We start from the raw sequence: 6741 nt of genomic DNA on the forward strand, positions 1-6741 counted from the left end.
TTTCTTTTAAGCAATTGACCCTGTATTTGTCACCTTAATACAAAGAGACCATTTTATGTATTTTTCTTTCTTTTACATAAAGCTTTCTTTTTAAGACCTGTTGGAGTTTTTCTTTAGTGGGGAACTCCAGGGAATTGAGTCTGTGCTCACCAGGGAATTGGTGGGAGGAAGAAGTCAGGGGGAAATCTGTGTGTGTTAGATTTGCTAGCCTGACTTTGCATTCCCTCTGCGTGAGGGGGGAAGAGAGATTAGCTCTCGGTACTTCTGTTTTCCAAGGCTGGAAACGGGGGAGGGGTGGAATCCCTCTGTTTAGATTCACGGAGCTTGCTTCTGTGTATCTCTACAGGGACACCTGGAGGGGGGAAGGGAAAAGGTTTATTTCCCTTTGTTGTGAGACTCAAGGAATTTGGGTCTTTGGGGTCACTAGGGAAGGTTTTTGGGGGGGACCAGAGTGCCCCAAAACACTCTAATTTTTTGGGTGGTGGCAACTTTACCAGGTCCAAGCTGGTAACTAAGCTTGGAGGTTTTCATGCTAAACCCCATATTTTGGACGCTAAGGTCCAAATCTGGGAATAGATTATGACAGTCCTCCAATTAACATTATCTCTCCTTCCAGGCATTTTCACTGTGACCATCACCCTAGACCCTGCTCATATACAGGAAGTCAGGGGAACATACAGTGCATAAAGGAGACACCGTTCTACCTCAGAGTTGGACACCTTCTCCCCTACTCCATGTCAGATTCCAACACAACCGACTTCACCAACCCCTCCACCTTCATCCTGCTGGGCATTCCTGGCCTGGAGGCGGCCCACATCTGGATCTCCATCCCCTTCTGCACCATGTATGTCACAGCCATCTTGGGGAACTTCACCATCTTGTTCATTATTAAGAGAGAGCCAAGTCTCCATGGGCCCATGTACTATTTCCTCTGCATGCTGGCCGTCACCGACCTGATCATGTCCACATCCATCCTGCCCAAAACACTGAGCATCTTCTGGTTCAATTCCAGGGAGATCGATTTCAGTGCCTGCCTCACCCAGATGTACTTCATTCACTGCTTCTCAGGGATGGAGTCTGGGATCTTCGTGGCCATGGCTTTTGATCGTTACGTGGCCATCTGTGATCCCTTGAGACATTCCACCACCCTGACAAACCCTGTGGTGGCCAAGATCGCCTGGCTGTGGTGCTGCGCAGTGGCATGCTCGTGCTGCCCTATCCTTTTCTAGCGAGAAGTTGGCCATATTGTACAACTAATATTATCCCACAATCATATTGTGAGCACATAGCCGTGGTGAAGCTGTCCTGCACCGACATCCATGTCAGTAGTTACTACGGGCTCTTTCTGGCATTCTCTGTTATTGGATTGGATATGTCTTTTATTGCTGTGTCCTACACCCATATCCTTTGGGCCATCTTCCACCTCCCCACAAAGGATGCCAGGCTAAAGACATTTGGGACCTGTGGCTCCCACATCTGTGTCATCTTAGCCTTTTACATCCCAGCTCTATTCTCCTTCCTCACACACCGGTTTGGCCACAATGTGCCCCTGCATTTTCACATTCTCATAGCCAACATGTACCTCCTGGTTCCCCCCATGTTAAACCCCATCATCTATGGGGTAAGGACCAAAGGGATCCGGGACAGGGTGCTCCAGCTCTTACTCATAAAGGGACTTGAAGTTTTCTTCTTCTGCTCTGGATCTCAGAGCGAGCTCCATGCAGAGCTGCCTGGTGATGTTTTGCTTTGCTCTCTTCCTTGAATCGCTTACTGACCAGTCAAAAAGACATCAAATCATTTTCTGATCTTACTGCGCTGTGTCAGCATGACAAACTGAGGAATCAATTTATGTACATTCATTGAGTGGCCACCTTTCTAATTGCTGGTAACTGGACCTCCGAGACCTGACCCCTTATTCTACCTCTTCGGCCAAGGCTGTGCCCCTGCTCTGCCCCTATCACTTGCCCCTCTCTGCCCCTCCCCCTGTCACTCACTGGATCATTTCCACCTCCCTCCTCCCATCCTTAGCTGCAAGGGAGACATTTCAGATTTTGTTAGGGTGGGTGAAATTTGAACATGATTCCATGGGCTTCTTGTGCTCTTGAAATCTCTTGGATTTTGGCATATAACTTAGCAATTAGCATTGTATCTAATTCCTATATAAAAGAAAGAAAGAGAAATAAGTATTAGACCCACTCACCTCTAAAATAACATGTTCTGACATCTTGTGGCAAGTCACTTAAAGGACACTGGTTAGGTTTAAAATTTTAATGTATATTCTTACTTTTTTACTAACTGTACACACAGAGAGATCCCATCAGGACTCCTGGGCTCTATCTCAGTTCTCGGAGGGCAGTGGGCCTAGTAGGTTATGGCAGATGACAGATACATCTGGGGTCTGTATAAGACATCAGAATGACTATACTGGGTAAGACAATAGTCCATCTAGTCCAGTATTCTCTCTTCCAACTGTGGCCAATGCACGTTGCTTCAAAGGAAATGAACAGAACAGAGTAATCATCAAGTGATTCATGCCCTGTCACCCACTCCCAGCTTCTGGCAAACTGTGGCTTTGGACATCATCTCTGCCCATCCTGGCTATTAGCCGTTGGTGGAGCTGTCCTCCATGAACTAATCTGGTTCTTATTGGACCCATGTTATAGTTTTAGCCTTGGCAACATCCGGTGGCAAAAAGTTATACAGGTTGACTGTGCTTTAAATAATGCTTCCTATTAATTTCATTGTGTGACCCCTAGTTGTGTGTTTTGTGAAGGAGTAAATAACAATTCCTTTTTTGATTTTTCAACACCAGTCGTGGTTTTATATACCTATAGCATATTGCCCTTTAGTCGACTGTTTTCATAGCTGAAAAGTCCAAGTCTTATGTTGCCCTTCTCTGAACCCTTTCCAATTCCATTATATCTTTTTCGAGATGGGGTGACCAAATCTACACACAGTATTCAAGATATAGGCATACCATGGATCTATATAGAGGCAAAATGATACGTTAATATCTTATTGTCTTATTAACTAACCCTCTCCTAGTGATTCCAACTTTCTGTTCGCTTTTTTGACTGCTGTTCCACTTTGAGTAGATGTTTTCAGAGAACTCTGAACAATGACTTCAAGATCTCTTTCTTGATGAGTAACACTAATTTTGACTCCATCATTTTGTATGAATAATTGCAATTATATTTTGCCATATTGCATTACTTTGCGTTTATCAGCACTGACTTTCATCTGTCATTGTGTTGTCCAGTCACCAAGTCGTTGTGAAATCCCTTTGCAACTTTGGACTTAACCTATCTTGAGTAAATTTGTATCATCTGCACATTTTCCTACCTCACTGTTTACCCCCCTTTTGCCAGATCATTAATGACTATGTGGAATAGGACTGGTCCCCATACAAACCCCTGGGGGACACCACTCTTTACCTCTCTCCATTATCACCATTTATTCAACCCTTTGTTTCCTATCTTTTAACTGGAGTGCCTGGCAATGCTTTCTTGCCCATCAAAATGATGGTTAATTAATTTAGAACAATCATTTTGTTATCTGAATCACCCTGTCTCTGTTTATAAACAAAGGCAGAGGCTGGGAGCCTCACAGAACTCAACACATTCCACAGTCAAGCTGTGCTGCAGTTAAGAGCTCCATGTGGGGCTAGGGTGTGAGGAGCAGACCTCAGGTATGAAACTCAGGGCAGGCTAGAGCCCACCTGACTTCTCTCCATGGTGCTTCTGGCCAGCTGGGCTCCCTCTGCTCTGGAGCTGGGTTGGAAGCTGCTGCAGCATGTCATGGAGCATTTCTGCAGAAAGGAGACAGCTTCAGATCAGCAGGGGCTAGCATGGGTTAATAGCCTGGGGCTTCACCCAGCCCTGCAGGAACTGGACACTGCCAGATCCCCTTTTTGTCCTGACTTCCCGGCTGAGAACTGGGTACCGGGCCACCCTAAATGTCACCCAGACACAGAAGCCAAAAAACAGATTGTTGGGGTAAAAGGGTGATGAGTGGAAACCCTATTAACTCACCTTTGATTTTATGAGCTATCTGTATCCTTATGTCTTTGGGCTTTTACTGTACCCATTGCTCCCATGGTTTGTGCTCAGAGGCAAGTGGCTGAGGAGGAGGCATCTGTGTATAAATAGGTTGGTCATTAAAGGCTACCAGCACCTAACGAGATCTCACAGGGAGAGAAGAAGGGAGTAACTGTATTTATATAAAATCCAGATTTCTCCAGCTTCTCTACAGAGGGGTGGGCATGGAAGGAATGGAAGCTCCAAGAAGAGGGAACAGAGAGAGGAGTTTTGGTCCAGCCCTTTAAAAACACAGAGACTAGATGAGCTAGAAATAAGCTGCCACGGGATAAAAGAGAATGTGCTGTCATGGACTGGAAACTGGTTAAAAGATAGGGAACAAAGGGCAGGTATAAATGGTCAGGTTTCAGAAAGATGAGAGCCCTGACCTGTCCTGTGCACCTTGCTCCAGCAGAGGGCTCACAACTGCCATTCCCAGGTGGAAATAGGCACCTGTCTCCAGCCCATGAGCCAGGCTCATAGAGGCCCAAATCAGTGGCATTTAGGTGCTTAAGGACAGTTATGAAAAACTAGAAAAAAACCCATTGGATGATGATTCCGTGTGGACCCTACTGGGTGCCGTTTACCATCCCCCATAGTTACCAGTGGACTAGAAAGAAGTTCATGTGACCTGAGTGCATCATCCTGCTTCTTTCCAAATACAGCACAGAAAGGTTTGCTGAACGTTTCTGCCTTCTCTGCACCACTGTTAAGAGTGTTACCACCTCCATCTAGTAAAGGCCTGCATTGTTATTAGAATTTCCTTTGCTTCTAATATGCTAAAAAATCTTGTTATTATTTTCCTCAGCCCTGCTAGCCATGGATTTGTCTTTGGTGCCATTTCCGTCTCTTATCCATTTTCTCTTTTATAACTAATCATTTCTATCCATTGCTATCCACTTCCCCTGCTTTAGAAACACTGATGGACGATCTCCTCCTATCCATGGCCGGGGATTGACATCCATGCTCATCCTCCTTGAACTCTTTGAATTATGTGACACTGTTGCAAATTAGATACTTCTGTCTAACCTACTAGGCAACAGGAGTCCAGAGGGATGCACTAAAATGATCTGAATCCTTCTTGGAGGGATGCACCCAATTAGTGGTCATGGGAAACTGCACCTCCAGCACTAGACCGCTCCCTTGTAGACTCCCACATGGATCAGTTCTCTCTCTGGGCTTCTCAGCATCTCCATGCAGCCTCTGTGTGGGGAACTGGTCACACAACATGGACTCAAATGCCAGCAGTATGCAGGTGACACCAATCTCCTCCTATCCATCCTGTACGACCAAACTATTATCACCAAGATGGCCCAGGTCTTGGACAGAACAGCTGGGTGAAGCTGAATCCAAGCAAGACAAAGGTGATGCTGGGCAGAGCAAAGTATTTTGAAGGGTTGATAGACACACTGAAGCCTCCTTTGGCTGAAGGTTCACACCCACACCTGGGCAATACAGTCCATAGTCGAGGAGTGTTCTTGGATTCCTTGCTGACATTGAGCTTTCTCATACCAGCATCTGTGAGCAGTGCTTTCTACCTTGCCCAGTTTACTAGGAGGCTCTGTCCCATCCTGGTGGATAATGACCTGGCCGCAGTTCTGTGGGTGTCCATCACTCCTCTGTGGACTGCAGCCATGAGTAAGGGGACTGTTGTCCCTTACTAAACCTTGGTGGGGGGTTGGTTGGCCATTTCCCAGTACCAAAAGAAAGAGCTGATGGGAAATCAGGAAGCTAAGACTGACAGTCCCCAGGGCAATTGAGACCAATGCTCCAGGTCAGTCAGATTGACAGGCAGGCAGGCTGATGAGGGAATGAAGAGGCCGGGGTCCCATCCATAGGGTGAGCTCTTCCTAGGGTTGTCACCTGCCCAGGGTCCCTTCTCGCTCTATTCAGCTGCTCAATGCACCCAGCTCTGGACTGCTCCAGCTTCAGCTCCACTCTGCCTCAGCACTGCTGCCGCTCCTTTGCCTCCAGTGCAGCTCCCTAGGCTGCTTCTCCGGCCTCTCTGGTGCTGGTTGCTGCAGCTCCGCTCCCAGCAATGCTCTGGCCACGGTCCCAAGTCCTGAAATATATAAGAAGTTAGCAGTTTCCTGCTGGTCTTTCTCACCAAACCCAGCTGCTTGCATGACTTGCCCTTAGTGAATCCATGTCGACTGTTCCTGATCACCTTCCTCTCCTCCAAGTGCTTCAAAATGGTTTCCTTGAGGACCTGCACCATGATTTTTCAAGGGACTGAGGTCAGGCTGACCAGTCTGTGGTTCCCCAGGTTCTCCTTCTTCCTTTTTTAAAAGACGGGCACTAGATTTGCCTTTTTCCAATCATCCGGGACCTCCCCCGATTGCCGTGAGTTTTCCAAGATAATGGCCAATGGCTCTGCGATCACATTCGCCAACTCCCTCAGCACCCTTGGATGTGTTAAATCTGGACGCATGGACTTGTGAATGTCCAACTTTTCCAAATAGTCCTTAACCTGTTCTTTCACCCCTGAGGGCTCCTCCCCATACTGTGTTGCCCAGAGCAGCAGCCTGGGAGCTGACCTTGTCTGTGAAGACTGAGGCAAAAAAACCATTGAATATTTCAGCTTTTTGCACATCATCTGTCACTAGGTTTCCTCCCTCATTCAGTAAGGGGCCCACACTGTCCCTGACCTTCTTCTTGTTGCTAA

The 6741-nt window shown here is 46.8% G+C and overlaps 1 pseudogene; it reads left to right on the forward strand.

Moving 5' to 3' along the window:
- Window positions 1-734: 734 nt before the first annotated feature.
- Window positions 735-1863, forward strand: LOC127044433 (olfactory receptor 52R1-like; annotated as a pseudogene).
- Window positions 1864-6741: the final 4878 nt, after the last annotated feature.

Source organism: Gopherus flavomarginatus, chromosome 1, assembly GCF_025201925.1.
Source record: "Gopherus flavomarginatus isolate rGopFla2 chromosome 1, rGopFla2.mat.asm, whole genome shotgun sequence".
In the NCBI taxonomy this organism is placed as follows: Eukaryota; Metazoa; Chordata; order Testudines; family Testudinidae; genus Gopherus; species Gopherus flavomarginatus.